The 24,124-nt window shown below is 44.9% G+C and overlaps 1 long non-coding RNA gene across 1 annotated transcript in view; it reads right to left on the reverse strand.

Annotated features, from left to right (window-relative positions):
* Positions 1-347: 347 nt before the first annotated feature.
* The window catches only part of LOC119159858 (uncharacterized), a 32,012-nt gene continuing 8,235 nt past the window's right edge, over positions 348-24,124 (reverse strand). The window contains exon 2 of the long non-coding RNA XR_005108134.2: positions 348-757. This is a non-coding gene — a long non-coding RNA (uncharacterized LOC119159858). The remainder of the gene's footprint in view (positions 758-24,124) is intronic.

The following is a 24,124-nucleotide window of genomic DNA, read 5'->3' on the forward strand; positions in this document are numbered from 1 at the left end:
TTCTGCACCAGACAAATCAAGTAAGCGGTAGACTCTCAAAGTAAAAGACTTCAAGCAGAAGTATTTACACAGAAAGTGCGTGCTAAAGCCCCCTTATTTACGTGAAAGAGTTACACCCCAAAAACAGTTCAACCCGTGAATTAAGTGATGTGTGGGTACCTGCTGGCTGCGCAAGAGCAAACGAGACTACGAAATTACTTTTTCCTGGCGACATATCAGTTATTTCTTAAACAATGCCACCTAATCACACGTGCAAGAGCACCGACTTTGCGTAGAATTTATTTGTGTAAAGAAAGAATGCACACGCCAACAAGGGCTTGCAGAAACAAGAGACAAAATACTGTTCATTCAATATATGACTTCGTTTTAATAAAACGCTCTTTCTACAAAATGACTGCCTGCCACTAACTCAATGGTCAGCTTTAAATACAACTTCGGAAAAAGCCAGACAAAATTTTGCTGTGAAGTCAAAAAGACTTCAACGGCCAAAACACCAGCTTCTGTGTCTTCTGTTTCTTCTGTTTCTTGGGCCGAAGAAGCTATGCCTGAGGCAAACGCCCGGCATTTCATAGCAGAACTTGATTTTACGCAGGTACCACCTCAAGGGGCGTTAGAGCACGAACGCGTGGTCCGAGACCGAACAGGCCTGTGATTTCCTTCTTTCCGGCGGCGACGACTGCCATAACGTTGTTGAAAATATCTGAGACGACTGTGAGAACCGCTCCCAGCTGATTATCTGCAGCTTCTGAAGTATGCACTGTAGAAAAAAAAAGATACCGGTCTGTAGATAACTAAAGGAATGGACATTTGTCGCCTTCGCAAAGAATCTGGAGGTGAACTTCTAAAAAGGCATGCTACATTTGATGCGATCAAAAACATTTAGAGGCATAATTGCAATGAAACTTTCGCCAACTAAACTGATGCCTTTTTGTGCACTTTCATTCGCTTTACACTTCGTCAAAATTATGCACTATAGTCTAAAAAAGCAAGCATTGTCCGGCGCCTTCCTTGGCCTAATTATGGGTTCTGTTCATTCGACTGTGTCTAATAACGAAACAAGTCACTCTAGCAATCCCCTCTTTTCACTCATTCACAGCGAGGGCTCCAGCATATTGGATTTCTTGTAGGTAACATGCGAGGGTTTATCGGTCGCCTGCCAATTTGTGCAAATGTTCGCGTGCCATGTAGTGACCTCTGGAACTCGCTGCCATCGCTACGTATAGCACTGCCTAGCACCACCGGGGATCGCACGCACAAAAATGCCCAGCAAAGCGGACAAGGAAGCATCTTCGTATTCTGTTGGCAGTTCAAGCAATGTGAAACTTCGAAGATTCGAACCCCACCGAAGAAAACGCGCCTTTTTCGTCAACCATTAATTCGTTTCAATTTAGGCAGCAATTATTCCACTTCTTTTCGAAAAGCAATAAACATTGTCTTCAATGATTTCTTTTGCTTAACTGGTTGCGTCTAACTATTACTGGGAGTAATATATTCACTCACTTTGTGCAATAATATAAAACATTCAAGTTATTGCAATAATTCTAGAATTCAGTAATTTTTCGAGCACCGCATCACAAACTAAAATAAAACTCAGACGTCCTAAAATCCTAGAAATTATTTTTGTATGCATAGCTAAATACCTAAATATTCACCGCAAACGTTTAACACATTATCAGTGGCAGTGAGAGTATCTTCATCTTGGCATCAGAATCACTTGTAGTGCTTGATGTACACTATTAATTATCATTTCATTCGGTTTCAACCATATATTAACAGTAATCCACTCTAACATAAAAATCAGAGTGTCTGCTAAAGATTGCGTGTCTGTTAAAGAATAACTTAGCTAAGGATCTCACCCATCGCCACTTCACGCATGCAAAATTTTTAAAATGGTATGAAACATAATGTGCTGTCATGCGTCAAGGATAGAACGGAACAGGAATACATGAATCTCAGACACGAATAGATGTTCCCCAACTAGCCTGAGCAACTCTTCACCTTTCCCGGCTGGTCACGGTTTGCAGCCCCAAAGCACCAGGTGACATTTTTTACCTTCCCAATGTCTAAATAATTTGATGCTCAAATAAAGATGCTCACCCAACGGGCCCATAATATGAAAAACGGAAGCACTAAGTTATAACACGTAGCACATGATTGGAGGTAAAAATGACGTATAGAAACTGAACTAAAAGAAAGTTTTCGTTCATTGAACGAAAACATTGTTTGAACGAAAACATCGAAATGTACAGAAAATGGCATTTAGGCTTCCGTGTGGGAGCCGGAACCCTAAGTTGTGGCAAGTCCTACATCGCTCTTACTGGACGCTGCATCTATGATAGATTGAGGGAACATGCTAATAGTTCAGACAAAAGTGATCATGCCCATGTTTCTGCGCACTGTAAAGCCTGCGAATGCGTGCCTTAATTTGAGAAACCGTGATTCTCGGTAGTAGTAGTAAACAAACAGCTAGAAAGCTCCTCGAAGCTTTTTATATAAAAAAGAGCCCGATTGTATCAGTGACTCACATATAACGTTGTATCCCGCTGAAATCTGGTTTTTCGATAGCTTATTGCATTGACAATGACGCTGTATGGCGTTTGTTGGCTGTGTACGCATGGGTGGAATTGTCTTCTTTTTTTTTCCTGTACGTTTCTTAGACTGTCATTAAACAGTTGGTAGCTGGCACTGCTCTTTCCTTTCTTCTCAACTCCCCGTTCCACGAAATGTTTTTTCACGCCTCAGTCCTCTGCGACAGCATTTGCTGCGAACACACAAACGCTGTGCAAACGAGAACGGCTACGAGAGCAGCCTGAAAAGCTGTGAGGCAGCCGATAGCCTAGGACTACCCGTCCAAGAGTTGGAAGCTGCACACAGCTCGGGCCCAACAGTGGCTGCTGACCTGCAAAGTGCCAGGATTCGTAAAGAAACTGAGCTAACAGAAACACTGAGTGACTCTTCCTAATTACCAACCGTTCTTCGGTCAACCAGAGCTCGAACCAAGCCGAAACACCTTCGCTACGATGAAAATTTACTTAAAATGTTGTAGTGAATTTTAAATGCCAAGCACAACTTAGCCAACTTCGGCGAAATCGACCATATCTATCTATCTATCTATCTATCTATCTATCTATCTATCTATCTATCTATCTATCTATCTATCTATCTATCTATCTATCTATCTATCTATCTATCTATCTATCTATCTATCTATCTATCTATCTATCTATCTATCTATCTATCTATCTATCTATCTATCTATCTATTCATCTATCTATCTATCTATCTATCTATCTATCTATCTATCTATCTATCTATCTATCTATCTATCTATCTATCTATCTATCTATCTATCTATATACGAAATATATACCAAATTTGGTGTTACGTGACGTGAATAGATGATGAAGGCAAATGACATGTCGAAACATGATAATCATGACATGTGTGTCACGTAAAACGTGACTACATGCTACGATCATAGCGTGCTCGCTGACGTATCGCTAGCTTCACAGACACGAAGTTTGGTATTACGTGATGTGAATAGACGACGAACACATACTTCAGGAGCAAACATGATAATCATGACATAGAAGTAGTGTGCGGCACAGTTTATGACTGCCTCGCAACTCTTAATAATTTGAATGTGACATTTCAACCTTCCCCATTCTTCGTACACCATCGATTCCCACTGTATGCGGGTTCTGCTATCTATCTATCTATCTATCTATCTATCTATCTATCTATCTATCTATCTATCTATCTATCTATCTATCTATCTATCTATCTATCTATCTATCTATCTATCTATCTATCTATCTATCTATCTATCTATCTATCTATCTATCTATTTATATACATAATATATACCAAATTTGGTGTTACGTGACGTGAATAGATGATGAAGGTAAATGACATGTCGAAACATGATAATCATAACATGTGTGTCACGTAAAACGTGACTACATGCTACGCTCATAGCGTGCTCGCTGACGTTTCGCTAGCTTCACAGACACCAAGTTTGGTATTACGTGATGTGAATGGACGACGAACACATACTTCAGGAGCAAACATGATAATCATGACATAGAAGTAGTGTGCGGCACAGTTTATGACTGCCTCGCAACTCTTAATAATTTGAATGTGACATTTCAACCTTCCCCATTCTTCGTACACCATCGATTCCCACTGTATGCGGGTTCTGCTATCTATCTATCTATCTATCTATCTATCTATCTATCTATCTATCTATCTATCTATCTATCTATCTATCTATCTATCTATCTATCTATCTATCTATCTATCTATCTATCTGGTCGCCTACGTAGGAATTATCTCATTCATGTTGCCTCCCCCCCCTTAACATGAGGCACACCAAAATTAGTGTGGGAGGGTAAGATGGTTTTATGACCAAGGCTCGCTTGTCACGACATAAGGAGTGTCCCAATCTTGTCGCGTACGTGGTCAAACTGTTTCCGAAAGCACCACCGTGGTGGTCTAGTGGTTAAGGTACTCGGCTGCTGACCCGTAGGTCGCGGAACCGTATCCCGGCTGTGGCGGCTGCATTTTCGATGGAGGCGGAAATGTTGTAGGTCCGTGTGGTCAGATTTGGGTGCACGTTCCGGTGGCCAAAATTTCCGGAGCCCTCCACTACAGCGTCTCTCATAATCATATGGTGGTTTTGGGACGTTAAACCCCTCATATCAAACTATTTTCGAAAAAATGGCAGGCATGTGCGGGAGGAAGAGTGGCCTTTATGAAGAAGAGAAGAGTGGCCTTTATGAGCCTTTTCTAAACACTGATTGTTTAACCGCTGCAAGCACACTTGCTTGATATTGACTACGGCATTATAAATAATAATATCTGGTTAGTCGTTTGCTATTCTACTTTTCGCCATTCTTCTGAAAAGCGTGGTTACCACTAAACACTTGCAAGAAATTTTGTACCAATTACTGATTCAGTGGTTGACGATAAAGAGGAATTATGCCTGAAGCTGGTATGTGCCACAGATAATAGGTGATCAAGAAAAATATTTTGTAATGGGTTGGAGCGTCGGATGACCCACTTGTTACGCTATTCACATTCTGTGAAGCATGGTTGCTCTTTTGCTGTTCTAAAACGCTTCATTACTCATATTAGCGCCATTCCTTTCTCGACATCAAGCCTGCCTAAGGCAAGTTTGCGAACACGTCCCAAGCACTGGCGTGGCTCAGTGGTAGAATACTGGTCTGGCACGCAGTGAAACCGAGCTCGTGCCGTGCTGTGTCCCTGGTACTAGTTTTTTTCTTTTCTTAATTCGTGCGAGATTGGTTACAGACAGCGGTGACGGTGGCAGCGGAACACTATAGCGCTGGGAATGACGTGAGTTGTGATCTCATAACAGCTTTAGCTCTAAAACAGTTGCACATACGCGGAGGTAGGTATGTGCCTTTGGTATGCGAGTATGTGTCACGGGTGTTTGACACTCAGTATCTACGCAGGAATGGCGACAGCACAGATGAGTAACTAACGCTTGAGCGCTAAGAAAAGGCTACCATAGGCAGCGTTGATCAGACTAATGCAAGCTATAAATGTCAGTATCCCAGCATCAATCTGTGTGATAATGAAGTGTTCTGTGACATAGCCACGCCACACCTCGTATATACTTTTCAAATGGACCCTGGTGTTATCGTAACGTCAATTGTGGTTGCAGTACTGGCTATCCAACTTTATACTTCTATGTACTCGTTTGACACAGCCTTCATGTCGAGTTACAGTACTGTATTTAGGCAATATCGCTGAAGTTGACTTGTGTAGCAGTGTTGAGGGCTACTTTCCCCGCGCCCCCAAGTGCAAACACTGGTGCTTCATATCAGCTTACCGCTTCTGGTCTATCTAATATGCATGTTACTGTTGGAATGATTACGATACTGTAAACTGCTAACATAAAACACATGCGACTGTTTAACGAGCGTGTGTGCGTGAAGTTATACCTATATTTAGCACCACTTCACAACGTCTCACCCAATAAAGAAATATAACACATGCACCTCCCATCCGCATGCTTCACATAACATCGATTACCAAGGTATGTGAGACCTGCCGCATTTTTTCTTTGGCTTTCTACTTGTTTCCTCCGTATTATGATTACAAGCAAGTGTCTGGTTGCGTAACTCTATGAAAAAAAAAGATGTACCAGATCAGGCTATTTTGCATGTGTGCATGTTGGCACAAGCCACATTCAAAATAAGCGCACTCTACGATTCTCGCGCCCTCCCAGTATGGAAGGCGTACTTGGAAAACAAATCACCAATTCAGAAAGTAGCACATATTAGCACGAGCCATACAACAGCAGCCGCATGAGGCACTCAAGAGAAATAAAAGAAGACGAGACGAATGCTCTAGAACGAACCGTTGATTAGAGCGGCCCCGTGAACATTGAGTTGCCTGATTCTTGGGCACGAGTTTGCCCTAACCACTCGATTTAATTAAATTGTACCATTTCATTGTGCGTTACAAACTAATAGCCATTTTTTTCCTTTGCTCTTCCTTCACCTTGATGCTCACCGTAGCTACCTAAACTATATCAATAAACGAGCAATCATTTATTCCTTGCTCACCAACATGTTGTTTCGCTTCTTTACATTGAATACGATAAAGTTCACTAGCTCATAAAATGCAATCCTAAGCCTGTGCTTCCCATTACTCCTATGAAGGTTCAATATCACCATGTAAATATTCTGCTTAAGCTCTATGGTATAAAAATTTTGTATCAGAACCATAAAGCCCAATCACTAATGTGTGCAGCCACGCAAATGGAAAGCTGTGGAAAACTTGGAGGCTTATTTCACATCACCGTCAACATCAGCCTGATTACGCCCGCTGCATGAATAAAGACCTCTATCAAGATCTGCCAATTGACCTGGTCTAGTCCTCTCTGCTTCCCCGTTATACCCGCAAAATTTTATTTATCATAGGCCTACTTAACTTTCTAGAAGCCTCCGCCTCACGCCTTTGCCTTCAGATATCACAAAATTTCAGTGGAGGGCAAGTGCATGCACGAACCACCGAAATCTATTGAAGAAGTAATTTGTTGTGTGATAGAGACCTATATGTTCAAAGGAATTAAGACGTACCGCACTCGACCAAGAGTTGGAGCAATTTCGAGCTCCAGACGCATTCATCCGAAATCTAGACGCATTAAAAAATCCAGCATCGAATACATGAACTCTAGGAACAACGATGAAACTTGCCCAATTCTTAATACTACTCAACAATGGAACAGTTCTTGTGACTCGCTAGACCCTCGAAAGACTTTGTATCCCTTATGAAAGAGTCTTCGAGGCATTCACTCGCATCCGCAATCGCGTCATTCCTTCGCTGCTCTGGCGCTACATCAACATCGCTACGGCTTGATGTTTCTGGTAAATTTTCTGCAAATATTGCCGGCCACGTCTCTATAGCGATTGACCTATTGCCACATGACGTTCCAGTCGCACCAGATTGAGAAATGAAGGTTGAAATCACTATGCAAGAACTTCACGCAGCATTGAACACGTGCAGGCACTCATCGTCCCCAGGTCTGGATGAAGTGACTTATGCTGCCCTACGTCACCTGGGTCCGAAGGCACAACGCTGCCTCTTGGGCATTTTCAATAGGTCTTGGCATGATGTTATTGTGCCTGATGAGTGAAAGTGCAGTCGCCTGGTGCCCTCGTTGAAGCCGGGAAAGTCTTCATTGGGTCTGGCATCATACCGGCCTATAGCCGTAGCAAGCCGCGTCGGCAAGGTCATGCAGAGAATGCTGCTTACGCGCATATAAAGGTACCTGGAACATTATAACACATATCCCGATGCTACGGCTGGCGTTTGGCAAGGTAGGTTTTTAATGGATAGCGTCATTGACTGAGTGATCTCGGTTCAGCAACAAAAAGGTAACAAGCGGCCGTCAGTAGCTCCGTTCTTAGACGTCAAAGGTGTCCATGACGACGTGACTCATCAGGCTGTTCTCAATGCTCTCAAAGAAGCTGAATTTGGAGGCTGTGTCTTTCGAAGGGTGAAAAGCTACCTAACAAAGAGATCCATGTTTGTTCTAATTGAAGACGGGTCTAAGAATAAGCATTTCACAAGTCGTAGGGTGCCACAAGGTGTCGTTTCGAGTCCAACTCCTTTATACCTGTTTCTGGTGGGGCGCACCGAAATGCTGCCACAGATGGCTCATATATCTCTCTACGCTGATGATATCTGCATTTGGGCGTCTCGCGTGACATGGCCTCAAGTGCGCGCAAGTATACACCTGGCGGCAACAATGACATCGGCATACCTTCGCCAGCAAGGTTTGACTATCACCGCAGAAAAATGCGCAGCGGTAGCGTTTACACGTAAACCGACGTTTTTCTACCTATTGCGCATCGATGGTGAATAAACTGCATATAACAGCAGTCATGAATTCTTAGGTGTCATCGTAGAATGTGACCTAACCTGAAGTTCACATGTCGCATACCTGACGAAAAAGCTCATCGGTTTTGATAGTGCATTCACGTTCGTTGTCGGAAAATCATGGGGCTCCTCCGTGCACACTATGCTGCAGCTTTATACAACCCTCTTTCTTGAACTTCTCCAGTACATCTTTCCTGTCTTATGCAACACGCGCAAGAATAACATCCGTGCACTACCGAGCGTACAAGCCCAAGCACTTCGGACATAACTTGGCCTTCCAAAATGCTCATCGACAGTGGCAACCATTGTTATCGCACAAGAACAGGCAGTATCAACGTATATCACTCTCAAGACGACAATAGCGCACATTCGGCATTTATCACGGCTTCCGTTACATCATTTACTTATTTGACAGCGCAGAGGTCCCTTGCTTTGTTCTGCTGTATTGTGACGAAACACCAGGACATAGTACCGCCTGGCTTCAAACTTGCGATGAGTCCAGCATATGTGTTATGGAGTCTGACGTGCGCTTATTGGTTCCTGGAATCATTAGGAAGGCACGCATGTCACCGCTAGCCCTGAAGCAATTCCCTTTGCGTCTGTTGGACGAAAGTTACTTTGACCGCATACATATTTACACCGATGGCTCCACTAATTCCCAGATTACCAGAGCAGTGGTCGTTCCATCTGGTAATGTGTCTCTCCAATACAAGTTCTCTCACACCATGACGCGGACAGCAGCAGAACTCGAAGCAAATCAAGGTGCAGTTAACTACATTCTTTGACAGCAATCTTGTCAATGGGCCATCTTTTGCAACTTGAGGTCAGCCTTACAGACACTACGGTTATCTATACAGCACTGTTTACACGAACAATCAGTCAATCGCACGACTACCGCGATACGCTCGAGCAAGGTCACCACGTCATATTTCAGTGGTTGCCGAGTCATTACAGAATAGTCGTAAAAGACCATGCTGAGGAAGGTGCTCGATCGGCTCATGACCAAGACCTACGCACGCCCACACCACTCTTGAGAACGGACGCTGCAAGGCGACTACAGTCACTTGCTCGTTGTATAACTCGCCTACAACGGAATCCGCTGGGTTTCTCCAATGCGCGCCTGTGTTCTATCGACCTAAACGTGCATCTTTGTTTGCAATCGGGCTTCCACGACAAGCTTAAACTTTACTGTGTCGCATGAGGTTGGGCGTGGCATTTACGAATGCGTATTCTTGTCTCCTTGGAATGGCGAGCAGTTCGGCATGCAACGTTTGCGCCTGCGAGGAGATGCTTGAGCACATTCTATGTCACTGCCCAGCATACCAGTCTGAACGACGTATTATGTAAGCCAAGGTTCATCAGCTGGATTCACGACCGCTTGCAGAAAAGCAGATCCTGGGACCTTGGCCGACGGTTTCGCATGCGCGCAAAGCCACGAAAGCCCGCTCGTGCTTCCTATAAACCACCAGACTTCACAAGCGCTTGTAAAAAAAACAGCGTGAGACCGTACTGTGTAGTCTCGAGCTGACTATTCATCCATATCTTTCTTACTCCTCTTCTTTTCTGTCTCTTTCCTTTCTATTATTTCCCCTTTCTCCCCCTCAAAAGTGTAGGGTAAGCTTAGTTAAACTCCCTGCCTTTCCTCTCTAGTTTTCTCTGTTTTTCCTTCTTGATTTAAACTATAATATCCTTAACTCTGACTTGCTCCCTGCTCAACTCTGCTCCCTTCTTCTATCTTAAGATAACACCTATCAGTGTCCTTTCCATCGCTCACTGTGTCGTCCTCAATTTAAGCTGCACCCCCTTTATGAGCCTCCAGGTTTCTGCTCCGTAGGTAAGCACCGACAAGAGACAGCTGTTATCCACCTTCTGCTTGAGGGATAATGGCAAGCTATCATTCATAATTTGAGAATGCTTGCTGAATGCGCAACTTCCCATTTATATTCGTCTAGGTTCTTGAATCCCGTGGTTCGGCTGCGCTGTCACTACCTGCCCTAAGTACACGTACTATTCTACAACATCCAGTGCACTGCTTTCATCCCGAAGCGCTGTTTTCTTCTGAGGTTTCTGTGCAATCATTTCTTTTCGTGCAGAATAATTTTAATACATACCTTCCCGCTCTCCTTGTCTGATTCAGTTAACTTGAACTGCATGTCGTCTCCTAACTTACTCAGAAATGAAATGTTATCGGTCAAGTGCAGAATTCTGAGGTACTCTCCAGTAACTCTTATTTGTAACTCTTTCCATTCTAGGCCTCTGAAAACCTCCTGTAAGCACACAGTAATTAGCATTGGGGAGATCGCACCCCTTTGTGTTTCACCCCTTTTTCTTGGTATTCTATCGCTTCCTTTATGGAGCACATTGGTGACAGTTGATTATCTGTACATTTCTCCAATGATGTGTATATATGCTTCGTACCTACCCTGATTTCAGAGTGGCTACTTCATGGCTACTGGTATCTCCATTGAATCAAATGTCACAAACTGACCGTAAATGAACTCCATAACGCCTGCTTCTAAAGTATTCTTCAACAAGGTGACAAGGAAGGCAGCAAGTGTGTTCCAAGCTCGAGGATCGTCGCCTGTTACGTTAATATTATGCCGGTGCTGCGGTAGAAGCACATAATGCTGTAGCATAGAGGCAAGCCGACCAAGCATACGGCATGTGACGTCGTGGTGTCGCGACCATGTATAGGACGTCGTGGTGTTTTCCTCAAATTTCGTCGAACACCTCCGGCGCCTTGAAGCAGTGCTGCAAGCAATCAAGAACTCCGAACTCATACTCAGGGCAGAAAAGTTCCGCTTTGCAAACGAGAACCTCTAGTTCCTGGGCCACGTTGTTAGCAAGTCCGGCGTCCGACCCAACCCGCAGAAAACTGCTTCCATCGCCACCTTCCCACCGCCTACTGACAAGAAAGCCGTGCGTCGATTTCTTGGCCTATGCGCCTATTATAGCGGCTCGTCAAAAACTTTGCCCACATTTCTCAGCCACTCACTAAGGTTACCAGGACCTATGTGGAGTTTAAGTGGGAAACGCCGCAGGAGAGAGCATTTCAGGAACTGAAACGACGCCTGCAGGCGCCTCCGCTACTTGCGCGTTTCGACAAATTCACCGAGACAGAAATATCCATCGACACAAGCCGTGTAGTAGTCGGCGCCGTTCCTGTGCAGAGGACTGAATGACGGGAAACAGTCAGCAGTTATGCTAGCCGGTCGCTATTAAAAGCAGAAACCAACTATTCTACAACAGAAAAGGAATGCATTGCAATCATTTGGACTACATCGAGGTTCCGCCCCTACCTTTATGGCAGGCTCTTCAAAGTTGTGAGCGACCACCTTGTGTTGGCTAGCTAACTTGAAAGACCCTTCAGGTCGCCTCGCTTGGAGGAGCTTAGACTTCAGGAATTCAATGTTACCTTCGTTTACAAGTCTGGAAGAAAACAATCTGACGCCGACGGCCTGTCTCGTACCCCCGTTGAACCACCGCTGAAGGACGACCCGGACGATGACTGTTTCTTAGGAACCGTAAGTGCCGTTGACTTCGTCGAGCGACAGAGAGCTGAATCGAAACTCAGGAGCCTTGCAGAATACCTCGAGGGCAAGGCCACTTTTGTCCTAAATGTATTCAAATGACAAGTTGGGCCATTTCCTGCGGAAAGGTGTTCTCCTGAAGAAAAACTTCTCGCCCCTTTGGGCAACTACCTAGTCGTAGTACCTTCAACGCTACGTGCAGAAGTTTTGGAGGCTCTACACAACTACCCAATGGTTGGGCACGTCGGCGTTTCCCATACGCTCGCAAGAATACAGGAGAAGCACTACTGACTACGTTTTTTCACCGACGTCACTCGTTATGTGAAGACGTACCGGGACTGCCAATGGTGAAACACGGCACCGACCAGACCAGCCGGTCTTTTCCAGCCCATCAAGCCTCCTCCCTGGCCATTTCGGAAAATCAGCATGGACTTACTGGGCCGTTCCCAACGTTGAATTCCGGGAACAAATGAGTTGTCGTAGCCACCGACTACCTAACACGCTGCGCCAAGAAATGGGCCCTGCCCAAAGACAGTTGATTGATTGATATGTGGGGTTTAACGTCCCAAAACCACCATATGATTATGAGAGACGCCGTAGTGGAGGCCTGCAGAAATTTAGACCACCTGGGGTTCCTTAACCTGCACCCAAATCTGAGCACACGAGCCTACAACATTTCTACCTCCATCGGAAATGTAGCCGCCGCAGCAGGGATTGCCCAAAGACATTGCCGCCGAGGAAGCAATGTTCTTCGCCGAGAACATCGTCCTGCGTCATGGTGCTCTACAGGTCCTCATTATTGACAGAGGTGCGGTCTTTATGGCGGACCTAACTCAGGCTATCCTGAGGTACAGCTCCAGACCACTGCATACCATCCACAGACCAATGGCCTCACTGAGCGTCTTAGGAAGACTATCGCCGATATGCTGGCTATGTAGGCCGACGTCAGGCACAACACGTGGAATCAAATCCTTCAGTACGTGACCTTCACGAACAATACGACCGTCCAAGAAACTACGCAGACGGTGCCGTACAAGTTGTTCTATGGAAGGAGCCCGGCAACGACGCTCGACGCTATGCTTCCAAACGTCGCTGACGAAGAGCAAACCTCAACGTCACCGCCTACCTTCAGTGGACTGAACAAGCTCGTTAACTCGCTTACCTCCCTATCTAGAATCAGCAGGTGACCTACAGCTGCCATTACCATATTCGACGAAGTTTTGTGCAGTACCAGCCCGGGGACTGTGTCTGGGTATGGACGCCGATACGCCGACGTGGGCTCAGTGAAAAACTTCTGCAACGGTATTTCGGACCATACAGAGTAGTAGTTCGACGTCTCGGCCCACTTGACTACGAGGTTGTTCCCGACGGCATTATGAACTATGAGAGCATCGGGACGAGGCCATTTTTCAGAGGGGGGCAATGCCACGTTTGTTTATCAGGCTTTGTTATCGCGCCATTACACTACGTTCAGCGCGAACCAAACCTATGATGTTTGAGAAGCCTCCAGGCTTCAGTAGATCGTTTTCTTAAGATTAAGCCCACTTTGTGAGCATTACACATTTTTCTGGAACCTACGTCGCCGCTAGCGATAACGCTAGAATATTCGACGACATGGGTAAAAAGCGGACACGGTTCACCGCTTGTCAGTTGATCGGCAGCCGACGCTTGGTTCGCCGCTATCACTGCAAGACTGCTACTGTAATCCGACTTTCCGTTTACTGGCCACAAGATTGCACAAATAAACAGTTTATTATTCAACTCGCCAGGTGCTCTATTCGTCCACACACGACCCCGTGGCAATATCCATATCTCTATTTGTTTGCAAGCTGGCAGTCATCATTACCAGCCTGGCTACGCCCTTGCAGAGCATAGGCTTCTCCCGTGTTCGGCCAACAGACCCGGTCTTATACTTGCTGTTACCACGTTATACCCAAAAACTTCATCTCATCTGTCCACTTAACGTCCTGTCTCTCCCTTGCGCATTTGCCTTTTTGGGAAATTCTGTCGGTTATCACGAATCATCAGCGGCTATCCTGCCTGAGCAATACTGGCCCGGCTCATGTCAATTTTTTCTTCTTCATTTCAACTACGATACCCATAGGAACCGTTGGCTCCCCGACCCACTTCCCTGTCATTCTGTCTCGTGAAGTTACGCGTATCATTTTCATTTCTATATCTTGAATTGAATGATTGAATTAAGTTTATTGCGCAACAAGGTTGCGAGGAGACAAGGCGAAAAAGCTGCTCAAGCTACACTAAGCAGCTTGAGCACAACCTAACCACCTCACACACTGAGTGGTTACAGCATTTCAAGGCATGTCCTATACCTAATGCATGAACAGAACAGCAGAAACAGTAAGCGAACACGGTAACAAATAATGAACAAGGTATATAGTGTAAACTTTAAAGAAACTGAGAGGAAAATACTCGTGGTGATGAAGATAGCAAAAAACAAACTGAAAACAACAGGCCAACCTACGCCAAATGAGACAATCTGGCTGCGTCATCCCCCATTTAAATAGAACCTCCTACTTATAGCATCCAGGCTTCTGCTCCGTGAGTACCGTAATGGTGAAGCTGTTATATACCTTCCTTTTGAGTAATAGAGATAAACTACCAAATATGTTTTGAGAATACTTGCCAAATGTGCTCTACCCCATCCGGGTTTTTCAAATTATTTCACTCTATTGGTTCGGCTTCGCGGTTACTGCATGTCCTAAGTAGACGTATTAATTTTTATATCTACGGTCTCACACAGCTATTGCAAAACGCTGTTCTCTTCGAGCCTTCTTCACAATACTTTACATTTCTCCAAAATATCCAGGAATCCCTCAACATGCTGCCAGCATAGTCGACAGCGATGGCAAAGAGAGAATGGCAGCTAGCATCTTAACTACAGAAATCGACACGTCAATAGAAACAGTGACAGCACTAGCAGTTTCAATCTTGCCACAGCAGTATTAGTAACAGATTCGCAAGCAGATTTTCCAAATTTTCAGAAAGACAGAACTTCTAAGCAAGCCTTACAAATGCTCGCCACTGCAGCGAAGACGAAACTATTGTTTGGCTTCCAGATCACGACTCCCCGATTGGAAAAAAGGCTGCCAATGCTTCCGCCCAAGCTCATATTCACCGGGCAATCCCACAGGACGCACTAAGCAAAGAAAAAGATGTACTTAAAACGCACAATGGTATGCTACAGCACTACAGGCTAAACAGAACTTTTATCCGCCAATTCACCCCAGCCTGACTCGGGAAGAGGCAGTAACCCTCAAAAAGCTGCAAGCTAACACCTAAGTTCACGGTACGCCGCTTCACCACATCTCACCAACCGAGCACTCGTACAACTGCCAGCACTGTGATGTCCTAGAAACCTTATTCCATATGGTATATGAATGCAGACAAAGCCCTGGAGCCACTACAATAATCGAAGAACAGTGGGAGGTCAAGTTATCAGACCCGGCTCTGAAGAATCAGCGCTGCATGGTTCAACGGGCACGGGAGATGGCGAAGGCTGGTGGCTACCTGAAATAACGAGGATGCCCACATTGAGCGCATAGTGCGTTTGCAAAAATAAAAGTTTCTGTTCTCTCTTTCTTTTTAATGTTTTTCAGACTTTCTTTCCTTCTTCGCTTGTGCAAGTGAGTCATCATGAGCTTTAATGCGTCTCCTGGGTTACTTGTTTATTTCGAAGTCATTGGTGAATCGCAGGCTACTGGGATAAACAAGACAAGCTGGGGTGATTCCACGAAAAATCGACAGGGGTCGCAGAATTGATATTTTAGATTTATTTCTTATTTTATATTTCGTGCACATATTACCCAGCAGCCTGAAAGTGAACTTTATTTTTTTTTAACTGCATAGTTTAGAAGGAAAATATAGTCAACCTATTTTGTACACAGGGACCAATTTCGTCCCTTGTCATTTGTAAAAGTTTACCACAATATAAATACACAAATATTAGCTTGATGAAGTTTTTTCCTAATATTCGTTTGTGTAATGAGGAGCGAAGTAGCATTGTTTGAAGGTTGTGGGCTGAATCAAACCGTTTTGAAAAATGTGTGAACAGGTGACACTTTTGAAAAGTTGCGTGATTTGAGATTTTTTTCCTCCTAAGCTATACAAGCTAGCGTTTCATAGCTTGGTCACTTATTACAACATAATATTTACAATATTATCTGTCAATAGTGTTGCTGTACCTAAAACACATAATTTTATAAATTGCCTCCAACTTTCAAATTTGTCGACAGTAATGCCTATTAAAAATCAATATTTAAAAGCCCCATCTTTGATTTTTCGTAAAACCCTCTAAAGCATTTCTCACAGGTGACACAAAAATAATATTACAAACATTTTGCATTATTTTATTTGCAGCAACAATATTACGGGCGGAATTTATAGCTTTTCGAGCGTGCACTCAGGCGATAAATGCATGAGATATCGGGCTAAAAAAGTGGGCTTTAGCTTCTGAGTCGTTTGAACAGTACTATACTTGCAGAGGAAAAGCAGATATAGCACATTGAGGATTAAATTTCTGTAAATGCGCATTTCAGGTGCGCTTCGCTAAGCTTTAATGCCGGATGAGCAATACCTAGTGACACACTTTAAGGCCATCCTTACATATTTTCCGACAACGCGATGAATTAAAATGCTCTAACACCAGCATAGAACCACGAAAGATAGTACTTGAACATTCGGAATGACCCCCTCTTTAATCCCTTTTTAAGCTGAGAAATGCATTGAGCAAAAACCATGGTGTGCTAAAAACGCTGATTTTTTTCCAGATGACTTACAGCAGTGCCTCAGACCAAGAAAACACGACCATAATTTGTATCATTTGGTGAGGTTGACCATACGCACCGAAAACAAAGGCCTGCAGCTCGCGGCAAAAATATGCACTAAAACAATCCTAAAGTAAGGAATAGTCTCTAGGTAATCTTCATTTGCATAGAGAATTTTGACCTTCTTTAACCGTACGGTCTTCTGCACCATCATTTCAGATTCAGGCTTAATCGCTCCCAAACATGCCACTCTTAGGTGGAAGAGTTAGGTTTCAGACTTCGCTAGGCTTTACTAAGTTATGTTCCGTCAAAATTACAGATTTCTTACCGTTTCCCCTTAGTTGAAATGCTATGATATTCTGCATTGCCTACAAGAGGGGGTGCGCATGAATATGTTCAGTAGGCGGCCGGGGAAGGAAACGCTAGACCGTGTCCAGGTTAAGGAGGCTACAGCAGCATTACCAAATATAAATATTCGTTATGCTTCAGTGGTTCCTTTCGCAAGCCTATTCCCGTTTAGGTGTACTGAACGAAAACGCTAAAAGCAGATGACCGTAATAGCTGCCTCATGCAACCAAAGTGAGCAACTGAGGTGCGAAACACTGAGGTCTCAATCCTCGGCTTGAAATAGCAAATTGAGGTAATTCAGAAGGGCGCGCTTGAAACGATCATTCCTGTTTACCAAATCTCATTCTCTTCTGTAGTTATGGTCCTGTTCAAACGACTTAGAAGTTCAAGCGCACGTTTTAGCCTGATTTCTCATGCGTTTATCGCCTAGGTGCATGCTCAAAAAAATGGAACTTCCAGCCGTAATAGTGTAGCTTCAAATAAAATAGGCCAATATGATTTTTAATTATATTTTTCTATCAATTGGGAGGAACGTATTATGGGATTTTCAGAAAAATTGAAGATGGCGGTTTTTAATATTGATTTTTCTATAGGCTTTACTATCGACAAATTTGAAAGTATGAGGCCATTTATAAAATTTTTTGTTTTTGTTGGAAAAACAGCAACGGTATATACAGGCAATATTATAAACAATATGTTATAATTGGCCCCCAAGTTACGAAGCACTAACTTGTATCGGTTAGGAGAAAAAATCTCAAATCAAGCAACTTTGAAAAAATGACACCTGTTCAGGTATATTTCAGAATCAGTTTCCTTCAGCCCACGAATTTCAAACAAATTTGCTACACTCTTTATTACGCGTGCATTTATTAGAAAAAAAACATCTTCAATAAGCTAATGTTTGTGTTTTAGTATCGTCGTTCTTTTTTAAAAATGAAGAGGGATGAAAATTGTCTCTCTATACAAAATAAGTTCAATAATTTTTTTCTTAATCTACGTAGTTAACAAAAAAAAACGAAGCTCACTTTCGGGCTTTTTGCACAAAAAATATAAAGTAAACAATAAAATCTAAAATATCAACTTTTCGACCCGTGTCGATCTCTCGCAGAATCACCCGCATGTGAGCGGGGTTAGCTGATATAAATATATAATAATACTTAACATCGTGGAAACCACAAGAGGGCTCCGTGGATGCGACACAGCTTCCTTTAACCCAATCCACTTCACCGTGCAGGTTTCTATTCAAGTTGCCTTCCTGCTAGCGCTCGTTCTTGGCTTCACTGCTGTTTCGGGCAGCGCAGTGCCCTCTCACCCGCCTAATCTCTGCGCCGGTGGTGCTCATGCGGCGTATAGTTGTGGCAGTTGTCAGGAGGCAACCGTTCAACAGCCCTTCCACAAATCCCCCCCCCCCCCCACAGCCACTGGCCTTCTCTCTACCTTGGCTGGACCAATCATCAACGACAACCTTCACGGAGTAGCCTATAAAGCTGCCGCATAGATCGGCACTGCTCCTTGGGCTTGATGGCTGCGCCACACTAGCATCCTATGACCCACTCCGCTTCGCCATGCAGGTTGGTTCGTCGTGTCAATTCTACTCCAAAGAATATGTTGATACAGCTGCCGATCCCTTAGTGCTTAACGTTTATCTGTTGTGAATGTAATGATGTCTGCAACATCATATTGCTAGCAGGAGATATATAGAATAACCCGGGGTGAGAAATGGCTAGCATCCTCAAAAGAGAAAGAGAGAAACGAGAAAAAAGGAAGGCAGGGAGGTTAACCAGATGCTAGTATCCGGTATGCTACGCTACACTGGGGTTGGGGAATAGGGTGTTGAAAGAGAAAGATAGAGTTAAGAAATAAATAAGAGAAAAACACCGACACACACACACAAAATCAGTCCACTCAGAGGCGTTCCGACAGGCCAGTAGTTCGCAAAAAGCCCAGTAGCGCTTGCACGGCTTTCTTCTGTGACAATGAGTCATCACGATGGCGCAGTATTCTTTCTTTTGACACTGGCTGATCATTCTGCCTGTTTAGTGTATTAGAAAGGTGTTGTCTTTCCAGGTTGTATTCCGGGCAGTCACACAGGATATGTGGAATTGTTTCTTCATCTCCGCAGTGTGCACAGTCGGCGGTGTCGGCCGCCCCGCCGCGGTGGTCTAGTGGCTAAGGTACTCGGCTGCTGACTTGCAGGTCGCGGGTTCAAATCCCGACGGCGGCGGCTGCATTTCCGATGGAGGCGGAAATGTCGAGGCCCGTGTGCTCAGATTTGGGTGCACGTTAAAGAACCCCAGGTGGTCAAAATTTCCGGAGCCCTCCACTACTGCGTCTCTCATAATCATATGGTGGTTTTGGGACGTTAAACCCCACAAATCAATCAATCAATCAGCGGTGTCGGCCATCTCTATGCTGAACGCGTTCGCACGGGTAAACGCGACTTCCAACCATAGTCTGCACAGAGCAGTAGCGTCACCTCGTCGAATTTTTGTTGGAAGCTGTAAGCTTAACGTTGGATCAAGGGATCATAATCTTGCATGCGTAAAGAGAGGCTCATTCCAAAGAGCCATGGAGCGTTGGCGAACAAGCATATGAGCCTCCTAGCAGCGTCCGTCCTTGAGAGATGTATTGACTGGTTGTCTTCTGTATTGGCTGGACGGGCAGCTTGATCAGCTCATTCGTTACCGATACTTCCACAGTGGCTTGGCAACCACTGAAATATAACGTGGTGCCCTTTCTGTGTTATATGTTGTAGCATGTCTGCTGTTTCAAATACCAACTGCTTGTGTGAGCCATGGCGTATAATTGACAGAAGTGACTGCAGTGCCGTCTTGCAGTCGCAGAAAATCGTCCACCGTTGCGTGCTTTTGTGATTAATGAAACGCAGCGTAGCGCGAAGCACTGCAAGCTCTGCTGGCGTTGTTCTGGTTGTATGAGCTGTCCTGAATTTGATGGTTGTGGCGTGCGTTGGAATAACGACCGCCGCAGTTGAGCTGTTTGGCAGGACGGAGCCGTTGGTGTAGACGTGGGTGCAGTCATGGTACTTCTCGTACAGCAGAAGTAAGGCGAGCTGCTTCAGTACTGGTATTGAGAAATCTCGTTTTTTCCGGATGCCTGGTATTGTCAGGTTGATGACTGGCTGTTTAAGGCACCATGGAGGAATTGAAGGTCTCGCTGCGGGCGTAAAACCAGTTGGTAGAGAGTCACCATGTGTAGTTATTGGTCGACAAAAAGGAAGTATGAGGTCTATCCGCTGGTAGAGAGGCTAGGTGGTGGTGGGGAGTCCGGCCCACATGCCTTATGTGTGTCCTCAAAGCTTCAATTTCAATATGGGTCTGCACGAGGGGGTTTTTGCCTAAAGCTATAGTCGCTACCGTTGAGGCACCCTGAGGCAGACCTAGACATATTCGAAGCACCTGTGCCTAAACGCTTTGTATCATGCGTCGACTTGTTTTGCTGGCGTTTGATAATGCAGGCAGATTGTATCGTAAAAAGCCAAGGAAAAGCACCTTGTACAGTCGTAACATAGCATTAGGCTCCATTCCCCAAGTCTTTCCAGCTCAAAACTTGAAAAGATGGCATATGCCTGTCAATCTCTTTTTCAAGTACGACACATGAGGGCTCCATATGTCTCTGTCGACTATAACACCCAAACATTTGTGATATCGACGATATGGTATATTTTTCCCGTTAATTGACACTCTGTAATTCGACATGGGTTTCCGCATAAATGATAGAAGAGCGCACTTCCCGGAGGGAACTTCCAGGCCTCGATTGCGGAGAAACAAAGCAGTGGCAGTAGCAGCTCTCTGTATTCTCGCTCGAAACTGTAGGCGAGTTACCGCAGATGTCCAGATGCAGATGTCTACAGCGTATGTTAAAAGATATTGTTTGGTAGGTGCGTATGGAGAGCGATTAGTGTTATACTGAAGAGCACGGGGCTCAGTACACCACTCTGAGGGACGCCACGACAACTGAAATGTGCAGACGTGTTCCCGGCCTCCGTACTCACAAAAAATGATCACATTTGGAAATAACTGCGTGTCAACTTAAACATTCGGCCACCCACTCCAATCGCTTCTTGTGCGGTAAGAACGGCTTGATGTGTAACGTTATCATAGGCTCTTTTGATGTCATGGAACAGAGAGGCGCAAAGACACTTATGGCCTTTGTCGTGTTCGACGTACGTGATTAGGTTGATGACGCTATCGATTGATGATCGACCACGTGGAAAGCCCGCCATGGCATTTGGGTAGATCTCATGATATTTCAAGTATCACTTGAGTCGGCCGAGAATCATTCTTTCCATCACTTTACCCACGCAACTAGCCAATGCGATCAGGCGATAGGAGGAGAGTTCGAATGGTGAATTGTCAGAATTTAGCAGTGGTACTAGACGACTAGTTTTCCAACCTAAGGGGACAGTGCCCTCTAGCCAACAATCATTATATAGCTGAAGTAGAGCTATTCTCGCGCGCTCACCCAGACGATCCAGGGCTCTGTAGGAGATTCCGTCAGGTCCTGGTGCGGAGGCACGTTTTCATGAAGCGAGTGCTGCCTTGAGCGCCTGAATGGTGAACGGGAAATCTATACAGGTATTACGTGGTGGCGGACAACTACTCGAAAGTGGTGAGCTGCTAAGTGCTGTAGTTGGCGCTCATAATCCGGCGCAGAACTCTTCAGCAACATCCACATCTGGTCGATTTTGGTAAAGGGCTAAGGCCTTGAATGGTGACTTCTGAATGAGGGATGACCGCAAACCTCTTACCGTCCTTCATATCTGCGATAAAGGCTTACGACGGTCGAGTGACTCGCAGAAAGTAATCCAGCGTTAGAATTCTAGCTTGTCCTACCAACGTTTGATCTTCTTCTGCATACGTCTAGCAGTCCGTGAATCTTCAATGTCCTTCGTGCGCTGGTACCTTCTTTCAGCTCGTCGTCGCAAAGCTCGAAGCCGCTCCAGCTCTATGTCGACGTCGATTATTCTTACAGGGCATGGGATCGCACACACAGTCTCTTTTGCAGTGTTCTTGATGGCCTGTTGTAAATCGGATATGTGTTCTTGGCATTGGTCTTCCATACGAGACTGAAATTTTTTCCAGTCCACTCTGTTAACCATATCGTGCACTTTAGGAGGCGACAATATTCTGATCTTGACTATTGTTAGAATGTGATCACTTCCATGCGCTTCTATATCTGTAAACCATTCAGTAGGTTTCACTAGGCTTCGCGACACAAAAGCCAAGTCGAGACAGCTACTGTATGTGGAACCACGCAAAAATGTAGGACTGTCATCGTTCAGTAACCAAAGTTTGTTGTCGAAAGCAAAAGACACCAAGTTTCTGCCCTTCATGTTGGTATTCTGACTTCCCCATAATGTATGATGAGCGTTAAAATCCCCTATGATAACACACGGGTCAGGAGTTAACGCTATGATGTCTCGTAGTCTTTTTTTATCGAACCGGCTTGATGGTGATAGGTATGCGCCAACCAAAGTGATGTTGAGCCTCCTCTTTTTCACTCTTAAGCAGACGTATTGGTTTCCATCATGAAGTGGTACAGGTTGAAGAATGTAATTAGGGTCTCGGCGAATGAACACCAGAACTTCGCTGCTTTCAGTAACAGTGGACGACATAAAAGGTTCGTATCCCGACAGTTGTATTGCACTCGATAAGTTCGGCTCACAGATGACAATTACGGGAAACATATTGACGTACACAAATCGACGAAAGTCACCAATGCGCGATCTCAGTCCCCTGGCATTCCACTGCAGTATTGCTGCTTTACGAACCTCCTCCCTGAAAGACAGTGGTGGGTTAGCCATGGTCTACTCTAGGGCTGCCAGCACTGGACTAAGCACGTCCAGTACTTGAAGGGCACTTTTGGCTGACGGTGTATTCAAGTCGCTTAACAACACGCGAATGGTATCCACTAATGATTTTAGCATCACCATCACGCGATGATCTGGCTTCCCGGCTGTTGCAGCATCTTGTGCTTGTTCTTGAGGTGGCTTCTGTTGAGGCTCAACAGGTCGTGTAAGCGGCTTCTGTTGAGGCTCAACAGATCGTTTAGGCTGTAGGGGTGGCCATTCCTTTGGGGAGAGAGATCTCCCAGCATCTTCTCTTTCAGCGCATATGTTTACCATGCTAGGAGCCGCGCCTGTCGATTTCACTTGAGTTTCTGACTTTCTCGTTAGATTTTGCACTGTCTTCCGTGAGGACCTTCGACGACGACGGCGCCTTCGCCTTACTTTTTGGGCAGCTTGTCTGTCAGTCAAGTTGTCTCACACCATTTGCCTCAGAATATAAATCTCTTTCTTGATCTGAGGACACTCCTTGGAGGAAGCACTGTGAGCGCCGTGGCAGGTGGGGCATTTCAACGTAGTTGCACTACAGTCGTCTTCTGAGTGGTGTTCAGTGCATCGGGGGCACACTGCGAAATTTCTGCAAACACCCTTCACGTGGCCAATCTTCTGGCACTTGAAACACTGCATAGGCTTCGGAATGAACGGGCGAACCTGGTGACGAAAATGGCCAACCTTCACGTAAGAGGGAAGACAGTCACCCTTGAATGTTATTCGCACACAATGAGAGTTGCCTAGGCGACCAGCATGCACAATGAAGTTGTCTTCCCTCACTGGTTTTATCAGTACAGGAAAATGTTCATTGGCGATTTCAGTGTCTATACCATAGGTAACTCCTGTTACGCTGTCACCATTCGCTGGTATGATGGATCGGACTTTGATGTTTCCCAGCTCCGACACATGCTGTAGCATGTTCAGTGCACTCGGGTTCATTACGTTCATTGCCCAAATATTCTTCCTCGTGTTTATCCTGATGTCCTTAATCTCGTTAGGCACAATGTTTTCAAAATGCAAGGACAGTGCTTGCCTGTTGAGGGTGCGTAGATATGCCGTGGTTGTCTGCGGCACAAACAGAATGGAGTGAGGCCATCGCTGAGGCGCTGTCCTCACAGTGGCTGTACTTTACGCTGGTGATGCGTTCATGATTCTTCGTTTGGCCTTGCGGTAGAGCACAGGTTCGAAGC

Source organism: Rhipicephalus microplus, chromosome 3 (genome assembly GCF_043290135.1).
Source record: "Rhipicephalus microplus isolate Deutch F79 chromosome 3, USDA_Rmic, whole genome shotgun sequence".
Lineage (NCBI taxonomy): Eukaryota > Metazoa > Arthropoda > Arachnida > Ixodida > Ixodidae > Rhipicephalus > Rhipicephalus microplus.